Genomic DNA, 18,912 nt, shown 5'->3' on the forward strand with positions numbered 1-18,912 from the left:
AATGTGCCCTTTTCCTCCCATAACAGTGCAGTTGAGGCCACCTTTTATCTCCTCTTCCTTATCACTAATAGCAAGTGTTGCCACAATGAGATCCTGCCAATCCATGCAAAGTAATGCAGCAGAGGAGTTAGAACAACAGCAGTTGCAGTGCCAGTTGTTTGGTACCCTTATGTGCAGTTGCCCACTATCTTTCAGCTCCTTCTTGGTACAGGGGCTTTCTACATGCAAAAAGACCAGGACAGAGGTGAATGACAGTGTGTAGCTTCATAAAAGATGAAGACTGACTGACCAGGCGCTAGAGTGTGTAATACAGTATTTGTACCGCTTTGCTGATCTTCTTACCAGATGATGGCAGGGAAGCAGATAGCAGTGACCACCGGGGCCGTGTTGGCTGGGAAAGTATTCTGGGATGGATAGAAGATTAAAAAATAGCTGGGTCCCCAATGGCTGTGGGGCTGATTCCTCAGTGGTTATGCTGCTACTGCATTCTCTCGGTCAAAGTAATAACTTACATAGGAGGGCGGGAGCTTTAGGGCCTTGGGTAGTCTCATTCTTATGGTGCCTTTTTGTCCATTTATATATGTGTTCCATTGTGGTCATATTCATTGTTTTTGTAGGATGCTTTTATAGCCACCACTAGTGTAAGGACCTCAGAATAGGACTAGCTTGGTCAAAACTTGGGGGCCGTTTTACTTATTTATGCATATTTGAGGTCTTCTGTTCCATGGTGTTATCTAAATAAAAGTTGAGCTATGTTGGTGTTTTTTTGTGTGTGTTTGTTTGGGTTTTTTTTTTTGCATTTTTGTGCAAACCTCCCTACAATCCTCTAACAATCAGAAGTTGGGATGGTGAGTTGGAGTGTGTTGCAAAGATCAGTGTGTCCTCAGATCCTGTCCAGATTACCAAAAACTCATTTCAGTGGTTTTGTAACATAGCTGTTATGGACCTCCCTGACAATGGCAATGGAGCTGGCAACCACTTTGTCCAGCATATACAGAAGATGAGACAGATGGTATTTTAGCAACGCTGTTTATTGAATATAGAGTGCATTTTGTACACAACACAAGAGATAAAAAAAAATAATGCAAGGCAAGTGAAAACAGCCACATAAGTACTAAGTAACTATCAATATAAACATGTTATACTAAATTTAAACAACGAAGTGAATAGGAACAAATAAGAAAGCAAGGTCAAGTCAGAACACAATGTACTATCAGGGACCAGGAGAATAACTCAATCAGAGATTGTGATCCAAAGACAAGGTGAAAAATGACATGAGGTCAAACCAGGATGAATCAGGAAGAGAAATAAGGACCAGGAGTTCAAGCAGCAAGCAGAGGCCTACTACTACTGAACCATAACAAGTGTCTAACAGGGTGGAGTCTGTAAATAGGCTTTCTGCAGTCGACCACATTATTGCAGAGAGGAGGTCAGAGGGCCAGATGCTGGTGGACAGCAGAAGTCCAGGACAGTTCAAGCAAGAGCAGGTGAAAACGGTTATTGCATGACTCCTGATAATAGCTGGGTAGGTGCTTAATGATTACCACCATCAGGGCTGAGTCAGAGGCAAGAGAGGCTCCAGCTGCAGGGTGCAGTGTAGAAGGGGGAGCACAACTCACTCAGCTCCCCTATTGTGTTTGAAGCAGAGAGAAATAAGAAAAGAGGGTACGTGGAAGCGACTGCAAGCCAAATACCTAGAGATTAAGGTGTTGACGTGTGTGTGTGAGACGGGAGGGATGGAGAAAGAAAAGAGGGTACGTGGAAGCGACTGCAAGCCAAATACCTAGAGATTAAGGTGTTGACGTGTGTGTGTGAGACGGGAGGGATGGAGAAAGAAAAGAGGGTACGTGGAAGCGACTGCAAGCCAAATACCTAGAGATTAAGGTGTTGACGTGTGTGATGGGAGGGATGGAGGGGCGCAATTTAGTGTCTCAGCCTTGGGTGCTGGAGGACCTTGTCCCGGCTCTGGTTACCATGCATCCTGACTGGGCATTGATGGAAGACAGTAAGACGTGGGAGGTTAAAACAGCCACTGAAGAAGGAGAAAAAGTTTTAGGGGACTAGGAGAACCAAAGTAAGGGAAGAGGTCGATAGGAGAGTGCATGGAGTTGTCTAATTAGACACATTTAACAGGAAAGCTGAGCTCTGCTCACCTTTACCAGCAGGACACTGAATTAATGAAAGAATGAAAAAAATCTGTGCACATTATGACGGCTAGAATCGTAACTACATATAGAATTAATATTACAGTTCAAATACTCTTCAAATACCTTTTAGCAATTAATTTCGGGCCCCTGCCGTATCGCCCCTTTAACTGCCTTCTACCAGTTCGTTATATTAAACTCCTTATAAAAATAGAGAAAGGGAAAATCTGTTTAGTTTCTCCGAAGCTCAAGGTTTCATTAAACACAAGCTATTTTTGATGAATGTCCCATTTCTCTATGAAAATAAAACACTATTTCATCTATTGCACCACCGTTTCCACTGTTCTGCTGATTTGTAACTTTTTTTTTCCTTGTTGGAAAGCGACTATAAAGCCTTATGGAGGCTTCCATTTTCCCTTTTACGATCTTGAGTGCGTCATAAATCTGTTAGTATCTTTCTTCGTAAAAATTGTGCCGTGAGTTTAGCATATAAAGTGTTACGTGGTAGATAGTTCATATAGGCTGCGGTTTGCCAAATGATGACTGCATAATCGCCAAGTGGAATATTATAACCCAGTTCAAATTCGACTCCTGCACTTTATTTCCTCCTCTCGCATTTTTGTTATAACTATTGGAACACTGCAACGTATGTTAATGTAGCTGGAGAGGTTATGTATGTACCTTGTTAATGTGCTGTTTGGCAGTGAAAGTTCTAGCACTCCTATGCAATTTTTGTCCTGTAAAAAAAACTGCTAAAAGCCTCTCAGTAAAAACAGGTATCCTATAATAAATGGCCTTTGGACATAAATACACATTTAAAATCAGCACAGGAGACGACCGCATACAGGCTGATTAGGGTTGCCATGGCGGTGTGTGTTTTTTGGCACCCAAATCCCAAAGCCATTTAACTGCGCACAGGAGATTAGGATGAAAGGCGTAAGCCCATTATCCTGATTTTTTGCTTCCCTGTCTGACCGAGATCTCCTTAACTAGGTTAACCTGTGATTCACCCTTGACTTTTTCCTAGCTCTCATCTCCCCCTTATACTTGCAACACAAACGCCCAAAAAATAACCATCCTACTGCAATAGTCTGAAACTTAAAGGAAACCTTAAAGAGAGTCTGAAGCGAGAATAAATCTCGCTTCAGACCTCATAGATAGAAGGGGCATGTGTGCCCCTGCTAAACCGCCGCTATCCCGCGGCTTAACGGGGGTCCCTGATCCCCCAAATCCCCTCCGTAATGCGGGGGAGCGCTTCCTGGTTGGGGCAGGGCTAACCGCCGCAGCCCTGCCCCACGCGCGTCTGTCAGCGCGTATCTCCGCCTCTCCCCCGCCCCTCTCAGTCTTCCTTCACTGAGAGGGGCGGGGGAGAGGCGGCGATGCGCCGCTGACAGACGCGACTGGAGGCAGGGCTGCAGCCGTTAGCCCTGCCTCCAGGAACGACCAAGTCTGCGACCAACTGTCGCAGTGGGGGTTTGGGGGTGAAGGGACCCCCGTTTAGCGGCGCTATAGCGGCGGTTTAGCAGGGGCACATGTGCCCCTGCTAACTATGAGCTCTGAAGCGAGATTTATTCTCGCTTCAGAGTCTCTTTAAGTCTGCACTAAAAAATGACTTTTACTCACCCAGGGCTCCCCTCAGCCCCCTGCAGCTGAACGGTGCCCTCGCTGTGCCCTCGCAGTGCCCTCGCCGGGGGCCACTTCCAGTCTGGCCGTCACCGGCCGACAGGCTGGGAACGCGGCTGATTATCCACATCCCTGGCCGCAATAGCATTATAGAGCCTGTCGGCCAGTGACGCCCAAGCCGGAAGTGGCCGCCGGCGAGTCCAGGCGCACCGGAGGGACACAGCGAGGGCACCGTTCAGCTGCAGGGGGCTGAGGGGAGCCCCAGGTGAGTAAAGGTCATTTTTTTGTGCAGACTTAAGTATCCCTTTAAAAGGAACCCGAAATAAAAATAAACATATGAGGTGGTTAATTGCTTCCTTAACAGCAGTGTCTGGTTCCTTAAGGACCAGAGACTGCTGGTTTAAAAAAATGGCACTTACCGACATAATGCCGCACGGACCCGCCACAACCTCCGATCACGCCGATTTTCTATTGCCGCAGGCCACCCGATATGTCGTTGCTATGACGGCAGAGCTCCCTGAGCAGGTCAGGACCCAATGTCTTTGCCTCTTGACCCTGTGATCAATGTGAACCAATGGGATTGGCTCCCAGAGATCACAGGGTCAGGAACCAATTAAATTGGCTTTTTATCTGAGAATTCAGGTTTCTGAATTCAATCTCCTGAATTGAAACATCAACACTACCTAAGTATATCTCATTATGGAGCGTAGGCACTAAACTACATTAAGCAGTAGGGATGATAGGAAGTGCCAATTTCCGATTCCACAGAAATTCCTATTTCTTCTAATGCCGAATTCCACTTTTCCAATTTTCCAGTTTTAAAATTGATAAAAAGTCCTTTTTTGTCGTTTTTTGAATTTTCTGATTGGCTAAATACTTTAAAAGTTAAGTATTGGACCAATCAGAGAATGCAGAATGTTGCCGTGTCAATCGGAACACCATTGACCATAGGTCATTCACAAGACTTGGGAATACTTGGTAGTATCTGAGTCTTGTGATTAGTCTTAAATTACTGCAATAATACATTTCACATCATGGTTTTGCTGTAAATATATAGCAAAGAGTATAATAAATAATGAAGCAATATTGTAAAGATTGCCTAGAGCAATGGTGGAGAGGGGGGGTTGAGTAAAGATGGAGAAAAGGGAGAAGAAAAAGAGTTAAGAACATAAAAGTGGGACCAGCCATCTTTCAAGTACTGATCACGATTTCCATAGCTCAAGCTTTTTTTCCCATATATTGGTTAGTTTCTACTGGGGTGATATTGTTTAGGCAGAGCGACTCCAGCTCCAGGAATTCAGAGACCCTATTTTCTATTTTTTTTCAGAGCTGCTGATCTCCATTTCTCAGCAATTAATTTTTTTGACAACTAAGATTGACAGGCCCACTAGATAATATTGCAGAGACCGGCTGGGACATATCTGAAAATGACCATATTCTCATCAACTGATATACTTTTATTTATTTATTTATTTAAATATTCTTATAGCACTGAAAAATTCCACAGCACTGTACAGAGTATATATGGTCCTGTCACTAACTGTCCCTCAGAGGGGCTCACAATCTAATTCCCTACCATAGTCATATGTCAATGTATGTATCGTACAGTGCATGTATTGCAGTCTAGGGCCAATTTAGGGGGAAGCCAATTAACGTATCTGTATGTTTTTGGGATGTGGGAGGAAACCAGAGTACCCAGAGGAAAACTCAATGCAGACACGGGGAGAACATACAAACTCCTATCAGATGTTGACATGGCTTGGATTTGAACTGGGGATCCAGCGCTGCAAGGCGAGAGCGCTAACCACAACGCCACCATACTGCCACACACTTTTATCAAGAAATCTATGGAAAAAGGACTCAATCTCCTTCCAGAACTTGAATATGAGTGTGCAGGACCATCAGCTATGAAGGTTTAAACACCTGAAACAAGCATGCAGCTTGATTAAGTTAGACTTCAGTAAATATCATCTGATCTGCATGCTTGTTTATGGTCTGTGGCCCTAAGTATTAGAGGCAGGGGGTTAGAAGTACAGCCAGACAAATGGTATTGTTTAAAAGTTAAACCTGAGGTGAAAATATACTGATGAGATAAACAATTGTATTTATGCCCCACTCCTAAAATTGTCTTTTTTAGATATCCCATGGTTTTATTTTATATTTAAATATTTACAAACTACATTGAATGTTTTATCGTTTCTGGTCAATGGAAGCCTATTAAGTGTCCCAAAGTTAAAATATATGAACTGTTGACCTTTTTCTATTTCTCTCCTGCCCTCAGAAGTTGTATTCTGCCAGGAAAACTGTTATGGCAGTAATCTGCTTATCAGTGAGGTTTACTATATTCCCCACAAGGTACCACAATACAGAAGTTGTCACTTGCATGCCTGAAAATTAACTCTTTCAGGCAGCAAAATAAGAAATGAAAAACAGCCTGGTTATTAATAAGATTTACACTGTACAAACACGTTTGTATTTCCTTTTAAAGTGTACCTGAGGTGACATGTGATATAATGAGACATATGGCAGCCTCCATTCCCCTCGCAGTTCAGTTGTCCTTTAAAGCATTGTACCCCAACCCTGTCCTCAAGGCCCACCAACACTGCATGTTTTGTGGAAATCCACAGAGGTAGTTAATCAGCTCTGCTGAGACACTAATTACCCTACTTGTACATGTTTGTGTTTTTTTGCAAAACATGCACTGTTGGCGGGCCTTGAGAATAGTATTGGGAAACTATGCTTTAACCACTTAAGGACCGGGCTTTTTTTCGCTGATCTGTGCTGCGTGAGCTCTCCAGCCCACGGCACAGATCAGGATAGAGGCAGGGCGATCAGACTTCCCCCTCCCCTTTTTCCCCACTAGGGGGATGTCCTGCTGGGGGGGGGGTCTGATCGCCGCCGCTCTGTGTGGCCGAGCAGGGGGGGCTCCTCAAAGCCCCCCTCCGCAGCGATTCCCAGCCTACCTGTCCTTCCCTCCCTCCCTCCTTCCTATGGGCGGCACAGGACGGCGATCCGTCCTGCGCCTCCTCTGTTATTAAAGTGTACCCGAGGTGATATGTGGCATGTTGAGATAAACATGTGTATGTACAGTATAAAACATATTATTAATCTGGCTGTTTTACTTGTTTCATTTTGCTGCCTGAAATAATTAATTTCTGTGCATGGAAGTGACAGCTTCTGTCTTGTCGGTACCTTGTCGGGAATATAGACAACATCACTGAAAAGTGAATTACAGCCATACAAGTTTTCCTAGCAAAACACAACTTCTGAGCGCAGGGGAGAGATAAAAATACATGAACTATTGACCTTTTTCTAACTCTGGGACACTTAATAGGCTGCCACTGATTAGAGGCAGTAAAACATTCAACTACTTTGTAAATGTATACATATTAAGGAAAACCCCGAGATACTTAAAAAAATGTCATTTTTATGAGTAGGAGGATACATAGAATTGTTTATCTCATCCGTTTATTTTCGCCTTGGGTTCACGTTAACAAACGTGGGATTTACCTTTAAAACAGACAGGAAGCATTTACTTTTTAAGGTCTTGTTCTAACAATCATAAGAACTCCCAGCTGCTCTCAAGCTTAGCCTTGTCCAATCTAAGCATGTCCTCATTTGGCTGAGATCACACAGTTTGCAGTGGCTGGGGTCCTGAAGGCAAACAAACATCTTTGATGTGCAAGGAGAACTCTGGATCATAGTCGGCAGATGCGGATTATGAATTTCTGGCAAACGCCGCCAACAAAATAAATTATGGAAGGCGGCACACACGGCTATTCTTACAGCTAATTTATTGCTAAATTTTTTGTGTTTTGCCTTTTTAATGTGGCCGGTTAGATTTCCCTCATCTGGTGACACGTTCAACACTTTAGAGATCAGTCAAACCATGCATGAATAAGTTGATTGCTAATCAATAATGGATATCATAGACCGCGTTTCTTTATAGCGTGATTTCCATGTTAATACACAGGTGGCCGCCGGCATTCCAACCAAGGCATCGTCTTGTTAAATTTTCCATGACCCGGGCTCACATTCCTGGCCAAGATGAAGGTTTTTGCTTGATGTCACGAAGGATATTTCTCATTTTCTTAACTGGGACGTATGTACTTCCAGGGGAATGGCGGAGGAGCGTTTTCCATTAAGAGTTCTAGAAAACATACAAGCTACGTGTAATGCTTTTATCATTCACAGTTTTTAATCAGCGGTTTACATGCATCAGAAATGACTGGAGGGACCGGATGTCACGGAGGTCTTGTCAAGGTACATCGTGCTGTAAGGTGAAATCTGAAGACTTTGCAGTAGCGGGAGATGTCCTGTTTAGTTATAGGGGCCCTCAGGAAAAACAAAACACAGAGAAAACTGTTCCCTAACCTCTAAAGCGCACAACAGCGAGGGCAGCGAAGGTGGAAATAACACAGTTCTTATAAATCAGTCTCTTGTTTTAAGGAGGCACTGCTTCACATTTTCTAGACTTACTGTATATTCTGGTGTATAAGACTACTTTTTAACCTTCTGAAAAGTTGGGGCCGTCTTATACGCTGGGTGTCATGGATGCCGCGTGATACGCTCTATCCTGTAACCGCCTCTCAGATCTCGCTGCTGAGGAGTGTGGTGAAGCGGCGTGGGTGCATATGTGTGAGTTCTGAGAGGCAGAAAAGGAGGTCAATAAGATACAAGGGCTGGCCAGACGGGTGAAAGAGGCGTGTTTTATGGGCACAGCACAATCTATTCTTCCATACCGCTCTGATAAACATGGAGACAGGGAGAGCTGACCTATCCACTTAGGGAGAGGGAGAGTTGACCAATCCAACCAGTCAATCGCCTATATAATTTTACTGTTGGTACCTCATACAGTACAGCACTAGTATCTGTTCATACACAGCACCAGTATATGATGGTTTTTTTATTTTAATTAGGTGTGCATTGGAAGAGGGGTAGTCTTATACGGCGAGTATATCACAAACTCTATATTTTAACTGTAAAAGTTGTGGGGGGGGTCGACTCTTATACGTCCAGTCGTCTTATACGCCAGAATATACAGTAAGTCTTTTGTTATTTATAATTCCATGTACACTTATGTCCTCCCTTACTTATGAGTGTCAAGTTTTTCCAAAGACACTCTACACAGGGGCTGAACTAGAAGGCAGCCCCTAGAGCTATGAGGAATCCCAACTACTAAAGCTCCCTTTCTCCGATACAGTGGACTATACTTCAGATCAGGTGTTTTTGTGGCTACACTTGTTATGGGTGTGAAGATCATGATGGACACACTTGTGTTATGACCCTTGTGAGATGGGCCCCAAGGCTGTGAAAAGGACCAAGGGGAGGCAGGGGGAAGGGTGTGGACATTGGGAGGCCCCATCAAAGTTACGTTGGGAGGCCCCATGAGTTGTAGTTATGCCATTGGGCATACCAATAGCCCCCATGACCCCTGCAATCACAGAGGGGCCTGGGGGCTTAAGTGCCCAGTCCTTGTGTGACGACCTCATTCAGTCAGCAGAGGGGTCCTCTTCACTTCCTCTCATTTCCTGTTCAGTGTCGCCATGCAGCCAATCACCTAGTGACTTCCGATACCTGCCATGCAGTGTTGGTAGCCGCTGGGTGATTGGTTGTATCGTGGCTACACTGGAGAGGAAGTGAGAGGACCTGTCTGCTGCCGGAACAAGGTACAATATGAAGCTCTGCTCTCCACCCCAGGACTGGGTAGTGTGTGCACTTTAGCTCCTGGGACCCCCTCCCCACAAGTGCAGGGGCTGCAGTGGCTATTTTTATGCCCCTGTGGAGAGTTTCCTGGGATAAACATGGCACCGATGCAAAGAAGAGGACAACTGAGCATGAAGGAATTGAATACAAGCCTAAAATTCTATCTTGTTTATCTCCTATTCCCACTTTTGTTTTTCCGACCTATGCCCACCTTCTTCTTGGATGTCTTCTGGCTGGGTCATATATTTATATGCTGTGATAGTTAGGCTGCAAGAGCTGACGTTTCTTGTGCTGCTGTAGAATTCCAACTCTGATATCTAGCATCTCACATGAACCCTGATCAACACATGTGAGAGTTCTGCCATTCTAGAAAAATGGAGATAGACTGCTTTCTTAGACTGCCACTAGCAGCACAAAGATTAATATGTTCTTAAATGTTGAACTGCTTTGTCACGTTGTAATTCATCTACATTACTCCTTTCTCCCCCCCCCCCCCACCTTTTCTTTTAACACACGTAAAGTCCCCCATATTTCTCAAGTTCCTTCTAGATTCTTTATAGTAAACTCTGACACAGTAAACCTCTAGATGTATGGTAGGAAACTCAATCCTCAGGTCCCAGCAAATGTGTCTGTATAAATATACAATGTATGACCAATTCTGATATAGTAAACATCTGATATAGTAAACTACTTTTCCTGGTCCCTTACAGTTTGCTATAAAGGGATTGTACTGTACTCACTCTCTATATATTACTTTTCTCCCACATTGCTGCTGTTGTTTAGGCAGTAGGCAATACAAATTTCACAGATTTGACAGGTTTTTGGACAGTTGTTTTTTTTTTTTCTCGAAAGCACTTCTTCAGTCAAACTTTCAAAATGGTATTACAATTAGTAGGGAAGCTGGTTTATCAGCTTTGTATAGATCCTTTCCAGCCCATGATTGTGTAAAAAGTTAAGGAAATGCTGAGAATCCTCCATGAGGAGATGGACTAGTCCAAAGCCTGTCAGATTTGACAGGTTTGTACTACCTACTGTAAGTAACAGCAATGAAAAAGAAAGGTAATTTATAGTACATTTTACTCTGCAAAAATTGTTCTTCTTTTACACTTTTATTTTAAACCTTACAATTTTTCATGATAGTGCTTCAAGGACCACTATTGCGAAAATTAAAAAATATTTAAAGTATGCGTAACTATCTCACCAATATTATAAATGGGAAAGTTCGGATGTTTGGATATTTGGATGTTTGGATGTTTGTTACTCGATCACGCAAAAATGGCTGAACGGATTTGAATGAAATTTAGCACACACATAGTACATTACCTGGAATAAAGTATAGGATACTTTTTATTCCCATAACCAAAAAGGGGGCAGAGACAAATACAAATTTCTCTGGAAAATGTAAACTGCAGCCATTCTTACACTGTTAATGGCAGGGTTCTCAAACTTTGCACACTTGGTCACTGGGTGACTGGGATTAATATTCAGGAAAGTGGGTGGAGCCTACAAAAGCCCATCAAAATTCACCTATTGATTTTTAAGAGGAATATTCCATTGCTGCCATTCTTGCACTATTAATGGTACAAGCCTCACACCTGGTACAGTTGATCATTGGGTGACTGGGGTTCAAATTCAGAAAAGGGGGTGGAGCCATAAACAGCCAATCAGATTTGTTTTATTTCAATGCAAAATATTGATGCCAAAGACCGTAAAGCTCACAAACTTGGTCATTGAGTAATTGTGTGTTAGGGTTAGAAAAATTGGGCACAGCCAACACCAGCCAAATACATAACCGGGCAACGCCGGGTCATCAGTGGGCGGAGACAAAACACAAATTTCACTGGGAAAATGTAAACTGCAGCCATTCTTACACTGCTAATGGTAGGGTTCTCAATTTTTGCACAGTTGGTCACTGGGTGACTGGAATTAATATTCAGAAAAGTGAGTGGAGCCTACAAAAGCAAATCAAAATTCACCTATTGCTTTTCAAGGGGAATCTTTAATTGAAGGATTATGTTGCAGAAACTAGCCTTTTTTCTCCCATTCAAAAATGGTGTCCAATGCAATGTACTATCTTTTGGCAACCCAGGATTGAGCTCATCAGTTCATCTTGCCTATGACGATGTGTTTTTATACTATTCCGCAGACTGCTTCTGAAAGTGGATTATGCCCTGAATTTCTGAGTAGACGTAAAGCTCTGCTCAATCTTGGCAGTAAACAAACTCCGTGTTTGACCTTAGATTTATAAGTTGACAGAACAAATATCGGTTCTTTAAGGACAAACTGTATCCCTTTAGCACAAGTCAGAACTACGTGCGGAAAAAACAAAAACCTAGCACTGTCGATGAACTCCACGACCAAAGACAACTTTTAAATGTTGAGAACAAAAAATCAATGATACTTTTCACTTCCGTCTGAACCACGACGTTGAGCCGGCGATCTGTCTGTGCTGGAAAATGTAGATTATCATCTGACCTTTCTTCTGTGCCTGGAGGAGTCCCTGACACTTTCCAGTCTCACAATAACACAATGTTTTCTTTTCAGTTCAAGGTATGTTTCATTTAACTGCTTTGCATTTGCCAAATGATTTCCTTGCGGTGAAGCAGCCGGCACTCACAGAGCTCAGCTTTCACACTTCTTAACTTATGTTAATGGATCTGCGGAATGTTTTCAGATAATTAAGAGATTTTAATGGGGGTTATGTCAAACAGGTAGAAAAAAAATTGTCAGCAGCAGTAAAGTGTAACTCCTGTTTAAAGAGAAGATAACCTGTTTCAACATTTGTAAGCCATTACTGCTGCCTAAGTGGTTTAGTTTTTACCCCTTTAAAGCAGCAGGGACAACCTTACTATCCCTGGAAAAAAAAATAAATATAGGTAAGTAGATAACTACCTGTTCAACTTTCCTAAAAGAATGCCTATAAGGTCCTAAAACAGGAGGGGACTGAGGCTGCACTAAGCAATTTTAAGGAGTGCAATAAAAATTGTAAAAAAGAAATTAGGCAGGCAAAGATTAAAGCTGAAAAACAAATCGCTAGGGATATCAAATCTAACCCAAAAAAGTTTTACAAGTACATCAACTCTAAAAAAAAGAAAGGTTGACTGTATAGGACTCCTAAAGGATGAGGGTGGGAACTCAATGGTGGATGACCAAGGTAAGGCACAGTTATTAAATGCTTTCTTTGCTTCTGTCTTCACAAAGGAAACAGCACTGTTGCAAATTACAGAGGCAGAAGAGTCTCAATCTTCTAACTGTAATATTAAATACTTAACGCAGGAAGAAGTGAAGGCAAGACTAAATAAATTAAAAATAGACAAGGCACCTGGCCCGGATGGCATGCATCCTCGGGTCCTAAGGGAATTAAGTTCAGTTATAGATAAACCCCTTTATCTTATCTTTTGTGACTCTCTTGCAACTGGCAAAGTCCCAGTGGATTGGCGTACAGCCCACGTTTTCCCATTATTTAAGAAGGTCAAAAAATCAGATCCAGGAAATTATAGACCTGTAAGCTTAAAGAGAAACTCCGACCAAGAATTGAACTTTATCCCAATCAGTAGCTGATACCCACTTTTACATGAGAAAAATAATGATTTTCACAAACAGACCATCAGGGGGCGCTGTATGACTGATTTTGTGCTGAAACCCCTCCCACAAGAGGCTCTGGTACCGTACGGTACTCTGGGCAAACTGTCACAATGTAACAATGTTCAGACAGGAAATAGCTGTCTGTTAAAGCCAGACCAGCTAGAAACAGCTCCATAATCTGCCCACAGTAACAATGTCACCATGTAATACATGTCAGAATGTGAATCTGGGAGAGGAAAGATTTTACAATGAGCAAACACTGACTAAATCATTTATACATAATTATGGTAAAAATGAAGCACTTTTTTTATTACATTATTTTCACTGGAGTTCCTCTTTAACATCCGTTGTATGCAAACTATTTGAGGGGTTACTAAGAGATACTATACATGACTTCATAGTAGAAAATAATCTGATTTCTCAGCATCAACATGGGTTTACTAAAGACAGGTCCTGTTTGACTAACATGCTCAGCTTTTATGAGGTAGTGAATGCTAATATGGATATTGGGAATGCTGTAGATGTGATATACTTGGACTTTGCAAAGGCCTTCGACACTGTTCCCCACAAAAGTATGGTGCAAAAGTTGAGGATGCAAGGACTAGGGAAGAGTCTGTGTGCATGGATAGGGAACTGGCTAATGGACAGAAAACAAAGAGTTGGGGTCAATGGATCGTACTCAAAATGGGAGACTGTTAGCAGTGGGGTCCCACAGGGGTCTGTACTGGGTCCAGTGCTCTTCAATGTATTTATTAATGACCTAGTAGATGCAGTAGTGAGCAATGATGCTATTTTTGCAGATGATACAAAATTGTGCAGAATCATCAACTCTCAGGAAAATAGTGTCATATTGCAACAGGATCTGGATAGGATGGCTATATGGGCACATAAATGGCAGATGAAATTCAATGTTGAAAAATGTAAAGTCATGCATTTTGGTCGTACCAATGGTCTAGCACCATACAAAATAAATGGGATACAGTTGGGGACATCAAACTTGGAGAAGGACTTAGGAGTACTCATCGACAACAAGTTAAATAATTGTACTCAATGTCAAGCCGCTGCAGCTAAAGCTAACAAAATTTTGGGATGCATTAAAAGGGAAATAAAAACTTGAGATGCCAGCATAATATTGCCCCTGTTTAACTCTCTAGTAAGGTCACATCTGGAATATGGAATTCAGTTCTGGGCACCACATTACAAAAAAGATGTTGCAGTTTTAGAGCAGGTGCAGAGACGAGCTACAAAATTGATACGTGGGATGGAAGATCTCGCTTACCAAGAAAGGTTAGATAAACTGGGTTTATTTAGTCTAGAGAAAAGACGCCTTAGAGGAGATCTAATTAACATGTATAAATACATCAGAGGGCAATATAATAGCTTGGCGGATGAGCTTTTTGTACCTAGACCTTCTCAAAAGACTAGAGGACATGATCTGCGCATGGAGGAAAAAGCCATTTATTTAGGAAAGGGTTCTTTACAGTAAGAGTGATTAAGATGTGGAATGCATTGCCACAGGAAGTCGTTATGGCAAACTCTATACCTGCATTTAAAGCGGGCTTAGAAGCTTTCCTTGTGTTGAAAGACATCCATGGCTACAATTACTAGGTAATGCCTAATGATGTTGATCCAGGGATTTTATCTGATTGCCATCTGGAGTTGGGAAGGAATTTTTCCCTTTTGGGGCTAATTGGACCATGCCTTGTAAGGGTTTTTTCGCCTTCCTCTGGATCAAGAGGGATATGTGAGGGAGCAGGCTGGAGTTGTACTTTGTACTGGTTGAACTCGATGGACGTATGTCTTTTTTCAACCAAAATAACTATGTAACTATGTAACTTACATAGAATTGTATAAAGTAAATAAAGAAAATTCTGTTACTGGCATATTCCATATTGATTCCCTCTGATTGAAGCCAATCCTGATGTAATTTCCTCCCTTACTTTTTTTTCCTTCTAGAAACTGCACAGTCATAGCTTGCTTGCTTTGTAAACACATGTAAGCACAGCATGGAAATTTCAGCAGCTCACTGAACTGCCCTTCTTCTTATCGGCAATGTACAAAAATAGAGCCAGGCTGACTGAGATAAGATTTATTACAGCAGAAACATTTCTGATTAGATTGGAGTGCTTGCAATGCAAGGTCAGGTTGCAGGCTGCATACTAAAGGTATATATATTTAAAGTTCCTGACATTTTTGACACCCAAGCTGTGTTGCTACAGCATTAACTTTTTAATTACTTAAATCATAATAATGATATACCGTATATACTCGCAAGCAAGCCGACCCCCCAACTTTTTCCTGAAAAAACAGGAAAAAATGATTGACCCTCATATAAGCTGGGGGTAGGAAATGCTGGCCGTGTGATCCCCTCAGTGTGTCCCAGTATAGTTAGTATAGTGCCCAGTATGGGTAGGAAGTGCCCATTATAGCTAGTGAAGTGCCAAGTATAGCTAGTGAAGTGCCCAGTATAGCTAGTACAGTGCCCAGTATAGTGCCCAGTACAGCTAGTAAAGTGCCCAGTATAGCTAGTATAGTGCACAGTATAGGTAGTATAGTGCTCGGTATAGCTAGTATAGTGCCCCAGTATAGCTAGTATAGTGCTCGGTATAGCTAGGATAGTGCCCAAGTATAGCTAGTATAGTGCCCAAGTATAGCTAGTATAGTGCCCAAGTATAGCTGGTATATTGCCCAGTATAGCTAGTATAGTGCCCAGTATAGCTAATCTAGTGCCCAGTATAGGTAGTATAGTGCTCGGTATAGCTAGTATAGTGCCCAAGTATAGCTAGTATAGTGCCCAGTATAGGTAGTATAGTGCCAGGTATAGCTAGTATAGTGCCCAGTATAGCTAGTATAGTGCCCAGTATTGCTAGTATAGTGCTCAGTATAGCTATTATAGTGCTCAGTATAGCTAGTATAGTGCTCAGTATAGGTAGTATAGTGCCAGGTATAGCTAGAAAAGTGCCCAGTATAGCTAGTATACTGTAGTGCGCAGTATAGGCTAGCTGCCTGCAGCTTCCTGTCATCACACAGCAGCCGCCGTGGAGCGAGCTGCTGTGAACTATTTACATGCCTGGGAGACGGAGAGGGGGACTATTGGAAGCCGCACAGTAAGCTAATAGCAGTGGCGGACGCGGGGCGGGAGGGGGGGGCTACGACTAACGAGACTCGCAAGCAAGCCGACCCCCCAGCTTTTGGCCCACTTTTCAGAACAATCTAGGCTTTCGTTGTATAATACTATTTCATTTTATTGTCATTTTATAGGGAAAATTAGGCGTAAATGCAGAAATACCCATTTTTTTTCATTTTTCGCCCTTCTTAACTTTCACATGGCATGTCCTACAGTTACAAAACACATAAAAATGAATTCTTGGGCCCTTCCCAGTTAAAATGATATCCCATACGCTATATTTTGTTACTAGCTGAGCATGTGGCAAACCGTTATCCCCAGTCATCGCACCTGTAGCAATCGGATTTGTTCGCTGGGGTGACAATTCGGGGGCCATAATACTGTACAGATGCATCGCTAGGCAACGGCAGAGAAATACATCTGTATCTGAGCATTGGGGCCCCAAGCTTTCACATCTGAACACCACAGGCAGCAGTCATTAAAAGTTTATAAACAGGTATAGGTATTCCAAGGGTTAGCAATGGGGCTAGGCTGAGGTTAAAACTTAACTTAATTTTTTATAAAAAAAAAACATATATATATTTCATTGGGACCTTGTCACTTAATTTTTTTTTGTACTTGTATTTATTTTTTCCTAACTTTATTGAATGATTGTTGCTATTTGCTAGAAGCAATCATTCACAGGACCGTGCACGTGCTGGTGGTGGAGATCTTTTAATGGGTGACGCAGGTGATGTCTTAAAACCTACAGCAGCACTAATTAGGATGTAGAAGGAAAAGTTAAAGAGGAACTGTAGTAAAAATGAATAATGTAAAAAAAATTTTTTTACAAAATTCATTTATAAATTATTTCGTCATTGTTTTCTTGAAATTTGTCACAGGTTTAGTCCTGTCAGGTGATCTTCACAGAATGTTTGGTTACTGTGAGGTACAAAGCCAGTACAAAATATACAGTACCAGGTCTTCCAGAATGCTCTGTGGAGGATAATTCTGCATAGCTAATCAGCCTAGGTAGGCTAAATAAACATCATTGGGGCGGGGTTACATAATAATATAGAGCAATATATGGATGTAGGAGGTATTTCTGATGCTGAAACCAGGAAAATTACTGTAAAAGTGGGTATCCTGAATCATTTACTGCATTCTACTATATGTCACTACTGTTAGTTACTCTATTACACATTGAGCATAGACAGAGAGATAAGACTCTTCTGAGCTGAAACTGTGGTGCTGGCCACAAAGATAATGGCCTCAATTCACTAAGATCATGCTGGAGATAATAAGGCAAGAGAAAACGTACCTCCACACAGTGAGAGAGTTACCTTATCTCTTCATTCCTTACGTTACCTCCTCTGTAGTTAATTTACCTCCTCTGTAGTTATTCTCACACGCAGTTAATAAACAGCCTGTCTTTAGGCTTCTTGCACACCAAGACGTTGTGTTAGGTGCCACGTTAAGGTCGCATAACGTGCACCTAACACAACGTATGGTGCTGCAAAAGCCGACGGTAGAGTGAGCCGCGTTCGGCGGCTCGATTCCTATAATGTCTCCCAGAGTGGCGCTGATTGGCCAGCGGGACCACGTGATGCGGAGCGAGACACTCCGCATCACGTGGTCCCGCCGGCCAATCAGCTGCCGCCAGTGCAGTGAATATTAAGTAGCCATGTGCGCGGCTACTGTAGCTGGCTCTCCCCGCCTCCTCTCCGCCCCTCACTGCGCATGTGCAAACAGTCTAACGCGGCTATAGCCGCTCCAACGCCGTAGCATGCTGCACTTTGCACCGAAACGTGCAGCATTACATGTAACGCAACGTGGGCTGTGTGAACAGCCCACTTGTGTTACATTGCTGTGCGTTGGGGGAGCGTTACAGGCGCACTAACGTGCGCCTGTAACGTCTTGGTGTGTAAGCAGCCTTAAAGAGACACTGAAGCGGAAAAAAAATGATGATATTATGATTTGTATGTGTAGTACAGCTAAGAAATAAAACATTAAGATCAGATACATCAGTCTAATTGTTTCCAGTACAGGAAGAGTTGAGAAACTCCAGTTGTTATCTCTATGCAAACAAGCCATTAAGCTCTCCGACTAAGTTAGTCGTGGAGAGGGCTGTTATCTGACTTTTATTATCTCAACTGTAAGTAAACTGTTTACTTTTTCTCTGCTAGAGGAGAGGTCATTACTTCACAGACTGCTCTGAAAGACTCATTTTGAATGCTGAGTGTTGTGTAATCTGCACATAAATATAGAATGATGCAATGTTAGAAAAAACACTATATACCTGAAAATAAAAGTATGAGAATATTTTTTTTTTCGCTTCATTGTCTCTTTAACTCTGGAGTTATTTTAAGGATTGAAGAGTTAACTTAGACAGAAGAGTTAACTGTAGGTTTACCTGAGGTAAAATGTTTCCTGAAAACGATATGCTTCATCACCATGGTGATCACTCTAGAAACGTTATTAAAGACAGGAGATAAGCTTAGTGAATTGAGGCCATTATCTCTCAGCAGCAGGGGGGGGGGGGGGGGGGGGGGAGGTGAGCAGGGGCAGGTTTAAAGCGTACCCAAAGCTATGCAGGTTGTTCTGTGCTCTATGCTAAGTCTGTGTTCCTTAACTGGCAGTTGCTCAGCCCAACTGCCAGAATAGCATGCAAGCAAGTAGGGAAGCTGGCTGGCATCCTTAGGCCTCTTGCACACTGCAAGTGATTCCGATTCAGATTCTGCTTTTTAA

General features: G+C 42.5%; 1 protein-coding gene and 1 long non-coding RNA gene across 18 annotated transcripts in view; one reads left to right on the forward strand and one right to left on the reverse strand.

The window, feature by feature from the left end:
- CTNNA2 (catenin alpha 2) overlaps window positions 1–18,912 on the forward strand; it is a 3,078,224-nt gene that overhangs the window by 2,591,657 nt on the left and 467,655 nt on the right. The gene's annotated exons all lie outside the window — the stretch shown is intronic.
- On the reverse strand, window positions 7,320–18,808 carry LOC137545402 (uncharacterized). Its single transcript, XR_011026028.1, has 3 exons — window positions 18,746–18,808; window positions 18,578–18,630; window positions 7,320–7,917 (listed from the first exon to the last, which is right to left on the reverse strand). It is a non-coding gene; the product is annotated as an uncharacterized lncRNA (long non-coding RNA).

Source organism: Hyperolius riggenbachi, chromosome 1 (genome assembly GCF_040937935.1).
Source record: "Hyperolius riggenbachi isolate aHypRig1 chromosome 1, aHypRig1.pri, whole genome shotgun sequence".
Lineage (NCBI taxonomy): Eukaryota > Metazoa > Chordata > Amphibia > Anura > Hyperoliidae > Hyperolius > Hyperolius riggenbachi.